Below are 18,487 nucleotides of genomic sequence, written 5' to 3' on the forward strand. Positions count from 1 at the left end.
CAAAGTCCATATTAAGGAGAAGGTCCTGAGTTGGGCAAAGCAAAGGGGTGAGGTGAAGTGAGAAGGAACTGGTATTCATGTATACCAGGACTTAACTGGAGCTGGCAAGAAGGCGGGCAGGGTGAAGGCATACTCTTCAGCCACGGTGTGAGGTTAGGCATGGTCTACCTGGTCAAGCTGAGGGCGACCTACAATTTGAGGGACTTCTACTTCGAGACGGTGGAGGCGGCGGAGGCCAATGGACTGGGGTTGAAATGAGAGATGCGATTAAGGTTTGGCGTTGGACTGAAGGGAGGGGGTTAAATGTTGCGTACAGCCTTATCTCTTGTTTCAGGATGTTTATTTTGTTTTGTTTTTGTGGGGAGAACAGTTGGTGTTTGGTTGATGGGGAAGGGTAGTGTACCTTTGTTATGGGCTACAGTGGCTAGTGAGAATATTGGGCTTTGGGGTTATGGTGGCTTTCGAGGACGCGGCATTTATGCACTGGTTGTGTTTGAGTGTCTTTGTTTTCAGGAACCGGGGTCATGGGGCAGGGGATTAGGGGAGGGAGGCCTGGGCAGGGGTATCCACACTTGCAAGTTGGCTAGGGAACAGGAGTGTGTTGGGAGGAGGGGCCATGGTCATTGGAACCTGGTCGAACAGGTTTCGATGGGCCTGGGAGGTGTGAAATGTGAGGGGATGGGATCGATACTGGGAGAGGTGTTTTCAAGAGGAAGTGGATGGGGGGATTCTGGGAGGGGGGTTTGACGCCAACAAAGAGACAGGGCGGGTCATGCCCAGGATTACGATGATAGTTGATAGGAGGGGCAGGGGGTTGGTGAGAATAGTAACGTGGAACGTGAAGAGGGTAGGGGGAAATAGTGAAGAGGTCGAGGGTCTTTACACGTTTAACAAGCTTAAAGGTTGATGTGGTGATGCTGCAGGAGACCCATCTGAGGTTGAAGGACCACGTGGGGCTTGGAAGGGTTGGGTGAGCCAGGTTTTCCATTCGCGGTTCGATAAGGACTCGGGAGTAGCGGTATTGGTGGGCAAGAGGGTGAGGTTTCAGACGGAGACGGTGGTGGCAGACCAGGGTGGCAGGTGATAGTGATAAGGGGGGGGGGGGGGGGGGGGGGGGGGGGGGCATTGCAATATGGTGCAAGAGCCAAAGATGGATAGGTCTCAAGAACATGTAGGGTTTAATTCCAGGAGGAAATTCTGCAGTTGGTGGTTTGGGAGGCTCTGAAGGCCAGTGAGGGGGAGGTGCTTTCGTTCAAGGCTAAGGTGGGCAAGGAGGAGAGAAAGAGCATCAAAAATTGAGAGAGGAGATGCTGGAGCTGGATAGGAGGTATGTGGGGGACCCGGACCCAGCCCTCTTGGCCAAGAGGAAAGAGCGTCAGGCGAAGTTGTCCTCAGGGAATCCAGTTAAGAAGGGTGAGGGGAAATCTATGAGCGTATGTTGGCCGGCCAGCTTCAGAGGGAGTCGGCGGAAAGAGAGATAGTTAAGGTGCGGGATAAGATGGGGATGCTGGTAGTGGCCCTGGAGCAGATCAATAAAGTATTTGAAGAGTTTAGAAGAAGTTCTATAGGTCGGAGCCACCGGGAGAGGAGCGAGAGATGAGGGAGTTCCTGAACAAGTTGGAGTACCCGAGGTTGGGTGAAGAGGATAGAGCAGGCTTGGAGGGGCCGGCAGGGGAGCAGGGGTCAATTGGGAGGATGCAGGCAGTGAAGGCAGCGGAGCCAGATGGGTTCCCAGTGGAATACCATAAGAAATTTAAGGATAGGTTGGTGCCATGCATGGTGGGAATGTTCAAGGATGCGATAGGCTGGGGTGTCTTGCCACAGATGTTGGGGCAGGCTTGGATTTCCCTGCTGTTAAAGAAGGATAAGGACCCGGGGAGTGTGTGGGTCGTATAGGCCCATATCATAGAATTTACAGTGTAGAAGGAGGCCATTCGGCCCATCGAGTCTGCACCGGCACTTGGAAAGAGCACCCTACCCAAGGTCAGCACCTCCACCCTATCCCCAGAACCCAGCAACCCCACCCAACACTAAGGGCAATTTTGGACACTAAGGACAATTTATCATGGCCAATCCACCTAACCTGCACATCTTTGGACTGTGGGAGGAAACCGGTGCACCCGGAGGAAACCCACGCACTCACGGGGAGGATGTGCAGACTCCGCACAGGCAGTGACCCAAGCCGGAATCGAACCTGGGACTCTGGAGCTGTGAAGCAATTGTGTTATCCACAATACTACTGTGCTGCCCTGTAGAATGTAGTTGCCAAGATATTGGCAAAGGTTTTGGCGGCAAGGCTGAACGGATGTCACCCGAAGGTAATAGGAGAGGATCAGATGGGGTTCATGAAGGGAAGGTAGCCGTTTCAGAAAGTGAGGTTGTTAAATGTGATCCTGGAGGTGGAGGAGTGGACCACTGATCATTGAATATTGAAAGTGTAGTCAGGTATGTTGTCATGACTGGTTAAATACTTTGTAAATCAGTTAGTAAATCAACACCACACTTACTTCATGGAGTCTAAGTCTGGTGTAGTATCAAACCAAAGCAGTGTGAGACAGCCATCTTCAAACACTAACACCACCCAATCCAACCCTGATTCTAGATTTAAATCACTGTTTAACATTGGCATGAAGCAAAGTATATTTTGCGCCATCACTGAACTACCTTTGTAAATACAACCTTAGTTCAGTAGGTGATTTGCATTAATCCTTGGAGTACTCCACTGAGTACTTACTGTATACAATTAGGTAACAGGATTAGAACAAAAAGGGGTTAACATTAATAGTTATAATCCTGCTCGACCTCCGGTTGCGGCAATGCACTGCTAAGCCGCACGTTTCGGCAGCTCCCGCTCTAATGGACTTTTGGGCTCTTTTTGGGAGCCCCAACGGAAATATTTTCGGACCAAACCCAGTGTGGGGTGACGAAGTAAGGAGTCCCCCCTAGTGTGTATGGAAAAGATCGGTGGTAGTGGCCAGATTGCGAAGGATCCTCTGGAGCAGCGGCAGAGAAGAGAAGGAATAAGAAAGATGGCGACGGATGGAGACCAGACGACATGGGGGCCGGATCAGCAGGAATTCCTTAGACGGTGTGTGGAGGAATTAAAGAAGGAGGTGCTGGCGCCGATGTTGTTGGCAATCGAAGGGCTAAAAGAAACGCAAAAAGGCCCAGGCGATAGAGCTCCGTGGGGTGAAGCAGAAGGCAGCTGAGAACGAGGATGAGAATCTGGGCCTAGCGGTAAAAATGGAGACGCACGAGGCGCTACGTAAGAGGTGTATCGAAAGACTCGAAGTCCTGGAGAACAGATCGAGGAGAAAGATCCTCCGGATTCTGGGTCTCCCTGAGGGAGTTGAGGGATCTGACATTGGGGCTTATGTGAGCACGATGCTCCATTCGCTAATGGGAGCTGAGGCCCCCTCGGGCCCCCTGGAGGTGGAAGGGGCTCACCGGGTCCTTGCGAGGAGACCAAACGCTGGAGAACCACCAAGGGCGATAGTGGTGAGATTTCACCGCTTCACTGACAGAGGCTGTTTTGAGCTGGGCCAAGAAGGTATGGAGTAGCAGGAGGGAGAATGCGGTGATACGAGTGTATCAGGACTGGAGCGCGGAGGTGGCGAGAAGGAGAGCGAGTTTTAATCGGGCCAAGGCGGCGCTTCACAAGAAGAAAGTAAAGTTTGGGATGCTGCAGCCGGCGCGATTGTGGGTCACATACCAAGATAGATACTACTATTTTGAAACGTCGGAAGATACTACTATTTTGGACCTTCATCCAAAAAGAGAAGTTGGACCAGAACTGAGGGACCGATGCGGTGGGGGAGATGACGATGGTGATGTACAGAAATGTAAATTGGGGAATGGGAGGTTCACCGTATCGGGACGATAGATGGGGAGGGGAAAGGGAAGAGAAGAATCCCTGTTTTCTTTGACGGGGGTGACACTGAGAAATGTGGGCGCCGGTGGAAAAAGGGACATAGGTGGGGGGTGGGGAATGGGAACGGGGCTGTAGGGGGAGCTGCGCCATAGGGGGCGGGGCTGATCTAGGAAAGCGCGGGTTTTTTCCCGCGCTAGGGAGATGATGGCGGGAAGATAGGCGCAAGGAAGATGAGAGCTCCACACACGGGGGAGTCAAGGAGAGACCGGGGGAAGCCGGGGTCAGTTGGAGTCAGCTGACTTTCGGAAGCATTATGGGGGGAGTAACCATGCTAGATGGGGATCTAGCGGGGGGGGGGGGGGGGGGGGGGGGGGGGAGATAACTGGGTTGCTGCTGCTGGGATCGAGAGGGAGCTGGCAAGGGAAGAGGTGGTCGGGATGGGAGTGCGCCGCCTGGGGGACTGGTGGGTGCGCGGGACTTGGACGTGGGACAGGCCTAGAGTAGGTGATCGCTAGTCGGGGGGGTGGGCAGCCCCCCAATCCGGCTGATCACGTGGAATGTGAGAGGCCTAAATGGGCCGATTAAGAGGACCCGAGTGTTCGCGCACTTAAAAGGACTGAAGGCAGACATGGTCATGCTTCAGGAGACGCATCTGAAGGTGGCGGATCAGGTTAGGTTAAGGAAAGGATGGGTGGGACAGGTGTTCCACTCAGGGCTGGACGCAAAAAATAGAGGGGTGGCTATATTGGTGGGAAAACGGGTGTCGTTCGAGGCTAGGAATATAGTAGTGGACAACGGTGGCAGATATGTGATGGTGAGTTATAGATTGCAGGGAATGGAGGTCGTGCTGGTAAATGTATATGCCCCGAACTGGGATGATGCGGAATTTATGAAGCGGATGCTAGGACGTATCCCGGACCTGGAGCTAGGAAGCCTGGTAATGGGGGGGGGGATTTCAATACTGTGCTGGATCCAGGGTTAGATCGGTCTAGATCCAGGACCGGAAGAAGGCCGGCAGCGGCCAAGGTGCTCAGGGGGTTTATGGAGCAAATGGGGGGAGTGGATCCGTGGAGATTTGCTAGGCCGTTGGCCAAAGAGTTTTCCTTTTTCTCCCATGTTCATAAGGCTTACTCCCGGATAGATTTCTTTGTTTTGAGTAGGGCACTGATTTCGAGGGTGGAAGGAACGGAGTACTCGGCCATAGCTGTTTCAGATCATGCCCCGCACTGGGTGGATCTAGAACTAGGAGAGGAGAGGGAACACCGCCCACTGTGGCGACTGGATGTGGGACTATTGGCGGATGAGGGAGTCTGTGGAAGGGTGCGGGGATGTATTGAAAGGTACCTGGAGGCCAACAATGATGGTGAGGTCCAGGTGGGGGTAGCATGGGAAGCGCTGAAAGCGATGGTTAGGGGAGAGTTGATCTCCATTAGGGCTTACAAGGAGAAAAAAAGAGGGCAAAGAAAGGGAGAGATTAGTGGGGGAGATTTTGAGTGTGGGCAAAAGATATGCGGAGGCCCCGGACGAAGGACTATATAGGGAGAGGCGAAGACTTCAGACGGAGTTTGACCTGCTGACCACAGGGAAGGCAGAGGTACAGTGGAGGAAGGCACAGGGGATGAGATACGAATATGGGGAAAAGGCGAGTCGGCTGCTGGCCCACCAGCTTCGTAAGAGGATAGCGGCGAGGGAAATATGGGGAGTTAGGGATAAAACGGGAACTACGGTGCGGAGTGCAGGGAAGGTAAATGAGGTGTTTAAGACCTTTTATGAGAGGCTATATAGGTCCCAACCCCCGGAGGGAAAAGAGGGGATGCAACAGATTTTGGACCAACTAAGGTTCCCGAAGGTGGAGGAGCAGGAGGTGGCAGGTCTGGGGGCGCCAATCGGGGGTGGACGAGGTGACTAAAGGGCTGGGGAACATGCAGGCAGGGTAGGCCCCGGGACCAGACGGGTTCCCGGTGGACTTTTATAGGAGGTACGTGGACTTGTTGGCCCAGCTGTTGGCAAGAACCTTTAACGAGGCCAGAGAAGGGGGGACTCTACCCCCGACAATGTCGGAGGCGACGATATCATTAATCCTGAAGCGAGATAAAGATCCGCTGCAATGCAGGTCATATAGGCCTATCTCACTCCCGAATGTAGATGCCAAGTTGCTGGCAAAAGTGCTGGCGATGAGGATCGAGGATTGTGTCCCGGGGGTGGTGCACGAAGACCAGCCAGGGTTTGTAAAGGGGAGACAGCTGAATGTTAACATGCGACAGCTGTTGGGGGTGATAATGATGCCCCCAGCAGAGGGGGAGGCAGAGATAGTGGCAGCGATGGATGCAGAGAAGGCATTTGATAGGGTAGAGTGGGAGTATTTATGGGAGGTGCTGAGGAGGTTTGGGTTCAGGGAGGGGTTTGTCAGTTGGGTTAAACTCCTCTATGGGGCCCCAGTGGCAAGTGTAGTCACAAATCGGCAGAGATCAGAGTATTTCCGGTTACACAGGGGAACAAGGCAGGGGTGCCCTCTGTCCCCATTACTGTTCGCACTGGCAATTAAACCACTGGCCATAGCGTTGAGAGACTCTAGGAAATGGAGGGGGGTGGTTAGAGGGGGAGAGGAGCACCGAGTGTCACTCTACGCAGATGACCTACTGCTGTATGTGGCGGATCCGGTGGAGGGGATGACAGAGGTTATGCAGATATTGAGGGAGTTTGGAGATTTTTCGGGATATAGGCTTAATATGGGGAAGAGTGAGCTTTTCGTAGTACACCCCAGGGATCAGGGAAGAGGGATAGACGTCCTGCCGCTAAGGAGAGCGGAAAGGAGCTTCCGATATTTGGGGATTCAGGTAGCCAGGAGCTGGGGAACTTTACAGAAACTCAATCTGACGCGGCTGGTGGAGCAGATAGAGGAGGATTTCCAAGAGGTGGGATATGCTGCCGCTCTCATTGGCGGGCAGAGTGCAGGCGGTTAAGATGATGGTCCTCCCAAGGTTTCTTTTTGTGTTTCAATGTCTCCCCATTTTGATCACTAAGGCTTTTTTTAAGAAAATAGATAGGAGTGTTATGAGTTTTGTGTGGGCAGGGAAGACCCCGAGGGTAAGAAGGGGGTTCCTGCAGCGCAGCAGGGACAGAGGGGGACTGGCGTTGCCGAATCTGGACGATTATTACTGGGCCGCCAATGTGGCGATGGTTCGCAAGTGGATGAGGGAGGGAGAGGGGGCGGCGTGGAAGAGGCTGGAGATGGCGTCCTGTAAAGGAACGAGCCTAAAGGCGCTGGTGACGGCGCCGCTACCGCTCTCCCCGAAAAGGTATACCACGAACCCAGTGGTGGCGGCAACCTTAAGGATCTGGGGGCAATGGAGGCGACATAGGGGTGTGACGGGTGCCTCAGTGTGGTCCCCGATCAGGAACAACCATAGGTTTGTCCCAGGAAGGATGGACGGAGGGTTCCAGAGCTGGCATCGGGCAGGAATTAGGAAATTGAGAGATTTGTTTATTGACGGGACGTTTGCGAGCCTGGGAGCGCTGGAGGAAAAGTATGAGTTGCCCCCGCGGAATATCTTTAGATACATGCAAGTGAGGGCGTTTACAAGGCAACAGGTGAGGGAATTTCCGCTGCTCCCGACACAGGGGATCCAGGATAGAGTGATTTCGGGGGTATGGGTCGGGGAGGGCAAAGTGTCCGAAATATATCAGGAGATGAGAGACGAGGGGGAGGCGCTGGTAGAGGAGCTGAAGGGAAAATGGGAAGAAGAGCTGGGGGAGGAGATTGAGGAGGGTCTGTGGGCTGATGCCCTAAGTAGGGTAAATTCCTCTTCCTCGTGTGCCAGGCTTAGCCTGATACAATTCAAGGTTCTACACAGAGCACACATGACGGGAGCGAGGCTGAGCAGGTTCTTCGGGGTGGAGGACAGGTGCGGGAGGTGCTTGGGAAGCCCGGCGAACCACACACACATGTTTTGGTCGTGTCTGGCACTGGATGAGTACTGGAGGGGAGTGGCAAGAGTGATTTCAAAGGTGGTGAAGGTCCGGGTCAAGCCAGGTTGGGGGTTAGCTATATTTGGGGTAGCGGATGAGCCGGGAGTGCAGGAGGCGAAAGAGGCCAATATTCTGGCCTTTGCGTCCCTGGTAGCCCGGCGAAGGATCTTACTCGTGTGGAAGTAAGCGAAACCCCCCGGCGTGGAGGCCTGGACAAACGATATGGCAGGGTTCATAAAACTGGAACGGATGAAATTTGCGCTGAGAGGATCGGCTCAGGGGTTCTCCAGGCGGTGGCAACCGTTCCTTGACTATCTCGCGGAACGTTAAGGGAAAATAGATCAGCAGCAGCAGCCGCCCGGGGGGGGGGGGGGGGGGCAACCTGTTTTGTTCTGGTTGGGGGCGGGGGGGCACTATTTTTTGTTACTTTGTTAGTTCACTATTTTATTTCAACAATGTTATCTATTAGTTATTGTGTTATCTTTTTTTGATTGATTTGTAGGGTGGAAAAATTGTGTTTGGAAACTTTAATAAAATATATATATATTTTTAAAAATAGTTATAATCCTGACCATTATTTTTTGGCAATCATAAGAACAATCTAGTTTTAAATGGTTAACCTCATTTCAGTATTAAGGAATGAGTTTCACATGCACGGTAGCACAGTGGTTAGCACTGTTGCTTCACAGCGCCAGGGCCCCGTGCGGAGTATGCACGTTCTCCCCATGTCTGAGTGGGTTTTCTCCGGGTGCTCCGGTTTCCTCCCACAGTCCAAATATGTGCAAATTAGTTGGATTGGACATTCTGAATTCTTCCTCTGTGTGCCCAAACAGGTGCCAGAGTGTGGCGACGAGGGGCTTTTCACAGTGACTTCATTGCAAAGTTAATGTAAGCCTACTTGTGACAGTAATAAAGATTATTAAAATGGGAAGGACAGAAAGAAACACTCAAGACACAACATTACTAAATAGCTGAAAACCCCATTCGGAAACTAGTACGTGAGATTTTATAGCTTCCCTATATTTCTGACTAGTTTTTACTTGCCCTTTGATCCCAGTTTATCCACTACTATTAATTATTCAATTCCAGCCAAATCCATTATTTTTTAAATCTCCCTTCCTGATCGTTCTTCACTTTCTCACTCCAATTCCAACCCCAACTAAAACTAAAATTAAAACTAAAATCCTCCCTTCCTATATATACCAAATGAGCCTATCTGTACTGTGTAGTTGTTCTGATCATTTGCAACTTTTAAAATGGCATAGATGGCTTGGTGGCACAGTGGTTAGCACTGCTGCCTCACAGCGCCAGGGACCCGGGTTCAATTCCAGCTTGGGTCACTGTCTCTGGGGAGTTTGTACATTCTCCGTGTCTGCGTGGGTTTCCTCCCGGTGCTGACATGCTAAATTGCCCCTTAGTATCCAGGGATGTGCAGGTTAGGATATGGGATTACAGGGCATGGTGGTTGGGTGAGTGGATATGGGTAGAGTGCTCGTTCGAAGTATCGGAACAGACTCGATAGGCCGAAAGGCCTCATTCTGCACCATAGGAATTCTATAAACACTGGTTCAAAGCAGTTCAAGAGGTCAATTTGACCCGGACAAAAAAATTAATAGTCAGTCATAAATGGAAATCAATGCTAGCTCGTATGTCCCAGAGATAATCTGACATCTTTAGAAACATGAAATGATTTTCAGCAGTTTGCATCAAAACTCCTTTGGTTTTGTTGAAAGATGATGGATGGGGTGCAAGAAGAAAATTTAGTCATTGCCAACATCCAGAGAAAGCAAAGCAGAAATCCTGGAAAATCTCAGCAGGTCTGACAGCATCTGTGGAGAGAACAGAGCTGATGTTTCAAGTCTGGATCACTCTTTGCCAGAGTTCAAGAGGACTGGAAATAGGATGAGATTTATACTGTTGGGGGGGGTGGAACTGTAGGGCTGGATTTGTTTTTATCCAGAGATAATGGCATTGATGTAAAATAAATCACATCATTTTAAAATTAAACTAAAAAGAGGATGCTATAACAAAAATAAAACTCACAATAAAGTGCTCAAAGTTATGAAGCAAAAGCTAGCAACTGTTGCATCAGGCAAATAGTTAAGAGTGTTAAAGTCTAGCTGAATCAAGAAATTCTTTGAATTACAGTTTCTGAGCAGCTGCAATTTAGGTCATTCACTGCTGCAGGCGGTATTTCTCGAGCCATGTCGAAGAATCTCTATTGCCTGATCAGTTGCCCAGGTACACAAGAGTCAAATCTACGAGTAGAAGCAAAATGTTTAAAGGAAATTAATTGGAGGGAAAGTGGACAATCTAACACACAGAAGCGCATTGGTGACCAAAATAAACTCTGGTGCAACAATTAAAAATAGGAGTCCTACACCAGCGGTAAAAACAGAAGATATTGGAAGAATAGATAATTCGGCACTTCAAGCCCACCGTGCAATTCAGATCGATTATATTCTACCTCAACTGCACCTTCCTGCATTAACCCCACATCCCGGGCTTGAGTCTGAAACATGTGGTATGTGTGTGTTTTGCTGATTACAATGTCTCAACTTAAAATTAATACAGCACAAATTAGGGCTCTGCAACATATATGTTACATATATACACTGGAACAAAAGGTGGTTGGTTAGGCCATCATTTTCTATTGTATACACCACTGATGAGACGATCCTTTATTCATCCCCTTGCATGTTTCCAAACACATTTTGAGCACGAGATCAAGTTTTGATTGCCAGGAACAAACTTCACATTAAGCACAAGTATTGAAGAGAAGTCTAAAATTGTAACTTGAAAATAATGACTCCGGTCTCCACACATCGTTGCTGATACGCCAACTAACTGATGAGCTCATTTAACACTCAAATAAGTCAGCAACACATCTGAAATCCTAACACATTGCTGTGAAAATCACTGACAAGTAGATGGAAAGTTTTTTTAAAATATGTTTATTAAAAATTTTCATCATGAACGAAAGAATATTAAACAATTAACCCAAGTTATAAAATCAAAGAACAAGACAAACAAGCAAAAGCGCATACTAACTTAACCCCACATAAATAAACTAAACAATTTAACAAATGACGGTAACTAGCTCTTTAAAAAAGGAAGTGAAAGGGCGTCACAGTGGTGCTGTGGTCAGCACTGCTGCCTCACGCCGCCGAGGAGCCAGCTTCAATCCCAGCCACGGGTCACTGTCCGTATGGAGTTTGCATATTCTTCCCGTGTCTGCGTGGGTCTCACTCTCACAACCCAAAGATGTGCAGGATAGGTGGACTGGCCACGCTAAATTGCCCCTTAATTGGAAAAAAAAAGAATTGGGTACTCTAAATTTATTTTTTTAAAAGGAAATGAATGGCTATCATCTTCGGTCGAACCCTTCTACCGTATCCTCTAATAGGTGTCCTTAACCTCCTCCAAATGTAAGAAAGACACGAGGTCACCTAACCAATCCGAGGCACTGAGTGGAGTAGGAGACCTCCGGGCTATCAACGTGGCAAAGGCGAGGACATTCGCATTCACCCCCGTCTGGAGCACTGGCAAGTCTGGCACCCAAGAAATGGCCACCAGTGGACATGGCTCCAACTCATCATTGAGTATCTCTGACATGGTGTTGAAGATGGAGACCCAAAAGCTTACTAACCAGGGGCAAGACCAGAACTGAGTGTGGTTGGCCAGCCCCCGAGAACAACACTCACACCAGTCCTCCACCCTGGAGAACAATCCACTCATCCTCGCTTTAGTCAGATGCGCCCTGTACACCACCTTGAATTGGATCAGACTAAGCTGAGCATATGAGGACATGGGATTAACCCTCTGAAGGGCCTCGCTCCATAACTCATCAACCAGAATGGATCCCAACTCACCCTTCCATTTCACGCTCACCTCATTCAACGGAGCTGACCGCTGATAGGACCTGGCCCTATATGCACAAAATCGTCAGCAGACCCGGCCAAAGACAAAATCCTGTTCAAGAGGGAGGAGGGTGAAACCCCAGAATTCGTAAAAACGTCTTACAAAGGAGGACGAATATGGGAGTCTTGGCGCTGCCGAACCTCCTATTCTACCACTTGACGGCAAACATAAAAAAAGTACGGGGTGGGTGAGAGAGCCGGTGCAGGATGGGTACGAGTGGAGGAGACCTCCTGTATGGAGGTCTCCGGCAGCACGGTAACACAGTTGCTTCACAGCTCCAGGGACTCGGGTTTGACTCCTGGCTTGGGTCACTGACTGTGCGGAGTCTGCACGTTCTCCCAGTGTGTGCGTGGGTTTCCTCCGGGTGCTCCGGTTTCCTCCCACATTCCAAAATGTGCAGCTTAGGTGGATTGGCCGTGATAAATTGCCCTTAAGTGTCCAAAAAGGATAGGTGGGGTTACTGGGTTATGGGGATAGGGTAGAGGTGTGGGCTTAAGTAGAGTGCTCTTTCCAAGGACAGACTCGATGGACTGAATAGCCTCCTTCTGCACTGTAAGCGAGGCCCATTCGTGGGTCACCCGATTCCTAGATAACAAAAGTAAGTTCTGGCAAGGCAAAAAAGTTGTGTCCCCAGATAGGCTCCCCTCCCCGAGAGTTAATCGGGAATCAAAATTCAACTTATACCCAGAGAAGCAGCCAAAACTCCCAAGCAGCTTCATTATCTCGTCTACAGTGGATACTGGGTCCGTAATATAAAGAAGGTCATCCACGTACAAGGACACCCTATGCTCCACCTTATAAAAGCAAATTACTGCAGATGCTGGAATCTGAAACCAAAAAGAAAATGCTGGAAAATCTCAGCAGGTCTGGCAGCATCTGTAGGGAGAGAAAAGAGCTAACGTTTCGAGTCCAGATGACCCTTTGTCAAAGATGACACTTTTTTGACAAAGGGTCATCTGGACTCGAAAGGTTAGCTCTTTTCTCTCCCTACAGATGCTGCCAGACCTGCGAGATTTTCCAGCATTTTCTTTTTGGTTTCTATGCTCCACCTTTCTCTGAATTCTCACACTCCACTTAATCAAAGATCTCAACGCAATGGTGAGCAGTTCTATTGCCAAAGCAAACAGGAGCTGAGACAATGGACAACCCTGTCTCGAGCCCCTATTCAGCAGGAAGTAGCCAGAATTTAAAGCATTTGTGCAACCACCAGCAGCAGGGGCCCTATAAAGCAAACAAATCCAGAATATAAACGTTTGTCCAAATCCAAACCTCCCAAGGATCTCAAGAGATGTTCTCACTCCACTCTATCAAATGCCTTTTCAGCATCTAGGGAAACAATTACTTCCGGTTCAGGCATTGAGGAGGGGGAAAGGACAACATTTAACAGGCGATGTATGTTTATAGACAATTTCCGGCCCTTAACAAAGCATGTCTGGTTTTCCGAGATCACCTCTCGGATCCACATGCGGTGCCAGCACTTTAGCAAGTGACATCCGCATTTAAAAGTGAAATAGATCGGTACAACCCACACTCAGTTGGCTCCTTGTTCTTCTTGAGGATCAAAGGAATACAGGTCTGCGCAAGTGTAAAAGGCAAAGGACCCTGGGATAAGGAGTCGTTAAACATATCTAAAGTTAGAGATACCAATTGCTCTGCTAATCTGAATCAACCCAATGCATTTCATAATTTCCTCTGGGCCCAAAAGAGATTCCAACTCTTCACGCCTCTCTCCCCCCTCAGCTGGAATGGATAATCCATCCAAAAAAATCAGTCATGAGCGAATCCTCCGCCGGAGGCTAAAATCCATAAAGGTCCCGATAAAACATTTCAAAAGCCTAATTGACCCGAGGTGGGGCGCAAATTAGGCTGCCACTTGAGAACATATGCCCCTGCATTCATCCGCAGCTCTGGCAAGCCAAAACCCCAAATATAGCCACTAAGGCACAGGGCTCCAGCTCAATGTTCAGGAGCGCCCACTAGCTTGGGACAGGACCAGAACATGTGCATGTGATTGGCGGGCCTCCTCGAAAGGGCTCGCACCTATCCTCAACTCCCCGCAAAGAAACAACTCATTCTAGCTTTGGTGAGGTGAGCCCTAAACACTACCTTAAGCTGAATCAGGGTCAGCCTCGCACACAAGGACGTGGCATTCACCCTACAAAGCTAGTCCCAGCCAGGCGGAAAGGTAGCACCCCCAGACCGGCTCCCTTTCCTGAAATGCTGACAAGAAAATACTTGCTCTTCCCTAGATTTAACTTTTATCCAGAGAAGGAGCCAAAGCACTTCAGTATACTCCTTATGTCTCCCATAGTTGGCCCCGGATCCTCCACGTATAACAAAAGATCATCTGCATACAAGAACACCTGTGCTCCATTCCACCCCTCACTATCCCGCTCCACTTATCTGAAGCCTTCAAGGCAATGACCAATGCCTCAATCGCTAAAGCAGATAGAAGGGAAGACATAGGACACCCCTGCCTTGTTTCTCCTGTGCAACCGAAAAGACCCCAAAACTAATGTTGTTGGTAGAAATGCTGGCAGAAGGAGCCTCATAAAACAAACGCACCCACGACTCAAACTCTGGACCAAACCCAAACTTCTTCAAACAGCAAGAGGTACCTCCACTCGACCCTATCAAATGCTTTTTCTGCATCTAATGACACAATTATCTCTGGCTCCAGTCCAACCGCTGGCGTGAGAACCACATTCAGTAGTTGCCTCACGTTGGCCGACAATCTTCGGCCCTTTACAAATCCCGTCTGGTCCTCCCTGATTACCTCCGGGAGACAGGGATCCAGCCTTAGTGCTAGAACCTTAGCTAAGAGCTTTGCGTCTACATTAAGCAATGAAATTGGGCGATATGGCCTGCATTCTGTGAGTTCCTTATCCTATTTCAGGAGATGGATGCCTGCCCAAGAGTCTCAAGGAGGGAACCCCGTGCCAGAGAGTCTTTAAAAATACTGATCAATACCGGAACCAGCTGGTCCACAAAAGTCTTGTAAAATTCCACCGGGAACCCATCGGCCTAGGTGCCTTCCCAACTGTATCTGTCCCAACGCTGCTCGAACGGTGCTTCCAGCAATTCTTCCCCCACCTTGGGGAACTCCAGGCCCTCTAAAAACTGTGCCATTCTCAACTTGTCTCCTGGTAGCTCCGACCTATAAAGCCTATCGCAAAAGGTTCAAAATGCCTTATTAACCTTGCCCGGGGCGGACACCAGCATAACCCCCGAATCCCTAACCTGGATGATCTCGCTAGAGGCCACCTGCCACCTTAGTTGGTGAGCCAAGAGACGACTGGCCTTCTCCCAATACTCATAGGGCACCCCCTCAAATGCCTCAGCTGACACACCGCCCTATCAGACAGCATATGTGCCTTATATGGCATGATCTCCCCTTTAATCACCACCTTCAACACCTCACACAGAATAGAGGGCAAAACCATCCCATTCTCATTGAACTCTACGTATTCGCCTATGGCTCTCGAAACCCGCCCACAAAACCCCACATCCAACAAAAGCCCTACATCCAACTTCTATGTGGGCTGCATCCAGCCCAACTCCAACACCAGGTCTACCAAATGCCGGGCATGGTCTGAGATAACCATGGCCGAATATTCCACCTTCCTCACCCCGAAGAGAAGAGTCCTGCACATAACAAAGTAATCTATCCTCGATACACCTTGTGCACCAGGGAAGAAAACGAGAACTCTTTATTCCCAGGGTGCATAAACCGTCACAGATCCGCACCCCTCCACGAACGCTGAAAGCACCTTCCCATCTCGAAAGGGGCAAACAACTTTGGCTTAGAGCGATCAAGCCTCAGGTCTAAAACTTTATATAGTAAAGTTTAAATCACCCCCAGAATCAGTTGGTGGATCTCCTGTAAAAATTTCTATAGGTATGTAAAGAGAAACAGATTGACAAAAATGAATGTAGGCCCCTTACAGTCAGAAATGGGGGAATTCATAATGGGGAATTCATAGCGGGAAGCAAAGAAATGGCTGAAGAACTAAATTCGTACCCTGCTTAATGATAATCTTCATTATTGTCACAAGGAGGCTTACATTAACACTGCAATGAAGTAAATGTGTAAAGCCCCTAATCGCCACACTCCAGCGCCTGTTCGGGTACACGGAGGGAGAATTCAAAATGTCCAATTCACCTAACAAGCACATCTTTCGGGACTTGTGGGCGGAAACGGGAGCACCCGGAGGAAGCTCACGCAGACACAGAGAGAACGTGCAGACTCACAGCCAGTGACCCAAGTGGGAAGCGAACCGTTGACCCTGGCGCTATGAAGCAACAGTGCTAACCACTGTGCTACCGTGCCGCCCTGTCTTCACAAAGGGAGACATAAAGAATGTACTGGACGTTCTGAGAAACACAAGTTTTAGTGAGGAGCTGAAGAAAATCAGTATTAGTGGAGAAATGTTTTTGGGGAAATTAATGGGATTGAAGGCGGATAAATCTCCAGGGCCTGATAATCTTCATTCCAGAGTACTTAAGGAAGTGGCCCTAGAAATAGTAGAACCATTGCTGGTCATTTTCCAAAATTCTTTGGACTCTGAAATGGTTCCTGCAGATTGGGGGTAGCTAATATAACCCTGCCATTCAAAAAGAAAGGTAGAGAGAAAACAGGGAACAGTAGACCAGTGAGCCAAATGTCAGTAGTAGGATAGTTGCTAGAGTCCATTATCAAGGATTTCATAGCACAGCACTTGCAAAGCAGTAGTATAATCAGAGAAATCAGCATGGATTTACAAAAGGGAAATCATGCTTGACAAATCTACTGGAATTCTTTGAAGATGTAACTAGTAGAGTTGACCAGGGAGAACCAGTGGATGCGGTTTATTTAGACTTTCAGAAGGCTTTCAACAACATCTTGCATAGCAGATTACTATGTAAAGTTTTTTTTAAACTTAGAGTACCCAATTATTTTTTTCCAATCAAGGGGCAATTTAGCGTGACCAATCCACCTAACCTGCACATCTTTGGGTTGTGGGGGCAATACCCACACAGACATGGAGAGAATGTGCAAACTCCACACGGACGGTGACCCGGGGGCAGGATTCGACCCGGGTCCTCAGCGCTATAGGTAGCAGTGCTAATCACTACGCCACTGTGTCGCCGTGAGATTACAATGTAAAGTTAAAGCACATGGGTATACTGGTAGTGTCTTGAGATGGATAGAAAGCTGGTTAGCAGAAGAGTTGGAATAAATGGGTCTTTTCTGATTGGCAGGCACCGACTAGTGGGGTACCACAGGGATCTGTGCTTGAAACCCACTGTTCACATTATATACTAATGATTTGGACGAGGGAACCAAATCGTTTATCTCCAAATTTGCAGATGATACAAAGTTGGGTGGGCGGGTGAGCTGTGAGGAATGTGTAGAGATGCTTCAGCGTGATTTGGACTGATTGAGTGAGTGGGCATACGAATGGCAGATGCAGTATAATGTGGATAAATGTGAGATTATCCACTTTACTTAAATTATAAATTTAGAGTACCCAATTAATTTTTTCCAATTAAGGGGCAATTTAGCGTGGCCAATCCACCTACCCTGCACATCTTTGGGTTGTGGAGGCGCAACCCACGCAAACACGGGGAGAATGTGCAAACTCCACACGGACAGTGACCCAGAGGCGGGATCAAAACCGAGACCTCAGCGCCGTGAGGCTGCAGCACTAACCACTGTGCCACCATGCTGCACTCGAGGTTATAGATCATAGAATTTACAATGCAGAAGGGGGCCATTCGGCCCATCGAGTCTGCACTGGCCCTTGGAAAGAGCACCCTACTTAATTAAGCCCACACCTCCACCCTATCCCCGTAACCCCACCTAAACATTTTGGACACTAAGGGCAATTTAGCATGGCCAATCCACCTAACCTGCACATCTTTGGACTGTGGGAGGAAACCGGAGCACCCGGAGGAAACCCACGCAGACACGGGGAGAACGTGCAGACTCCACACAGACAGTGACCCAAGCTGGGAATCGAATCTGGGACCCTGGAGCTGGCGTGTTGCCCTCTTTGGGAGCAAAAATAGGAAGGCAGATAATTTGAGTGGATGTAAATTAAGATGTGGATACTCAGCAAGACCTTGGTGTCCTCGTGCATCTATCGCTGAAGGCGCGCGCGCAGGTACAGCTGGCATTAAAGAAGGCAAATGGTATGCCGACCTTCATAACGAGAGGGTTGGAGTATAGGAATAGGGACGTTTTACTGCAATTGTATAGTGCATTGGTAAGGCCACACCTGGAGTAGTGTGCGCAGTTTTGGTGCCCTTATCTGAGGAACGAAGTTCTTGCTGTGGCAGGAGAAGAGTGAAGGTTTACAAGGCCGATTCCTGGCATGGCAAGACTGTCATATGAGGAGAGACTAAGTTAGTTAGGATTATATTCATTGGAGTTTAGAAGAGTGAGAGGGGGTCGCACAGAAACATAGATATTTAACAGGATTAGACAGGGAAGATTCAGAAAGAATGTTTCCAATGGTGGAGAAGTCCAGAATTAGGTATCATCGTTTGAGGGTAAGGGGTAAATCTTTTAGGACTGAGGTGAGGCGAAATCTTTTGACCCAGAGAGTGGTGGATCTGTGTAAATCACTACCACAGAAAGTAATTGAGTCCAAAACATTGTGCGATTTCAACAAGGAATTAGATATAGCTTTTGGGGCTAAAGGGATCAAGGGATATGGGGGGAAGCAGGATTAGGGTTTCGAA

General features: G+C 49.1%; 1 protein-coding gene across 3 annotated transcripts in view; it reads right to left on the reverse strand.

Annotated features, from left to right (window-relative positions):
- Nucleotides 1-18,487, reverse strand: part of lyst (lysosomal trafficking regulator) — a 482,598-nt gene that overhangs the window by 310,147 nt on the left and 153,964 nt on the right. The window lies entirely within an intron of this gene.

The sequence above is a fragment of the Scyliorhinus torazame genome, chromosome 4, assembly GCF_047496885.1.
Source record: "Scyliorhinus torazame isolate Kashiwa2021f chromosome 4, sScyTor2.1, whole genome shotgun sequence".
Classification (NCBI taxonomy): Eukaryota; Metazoa; Chordata; class Chondrichthyes; order Carcharhiniformes; family Scyliorhinidae; genus Scyliorhinus; species Scyliorhinus torazame.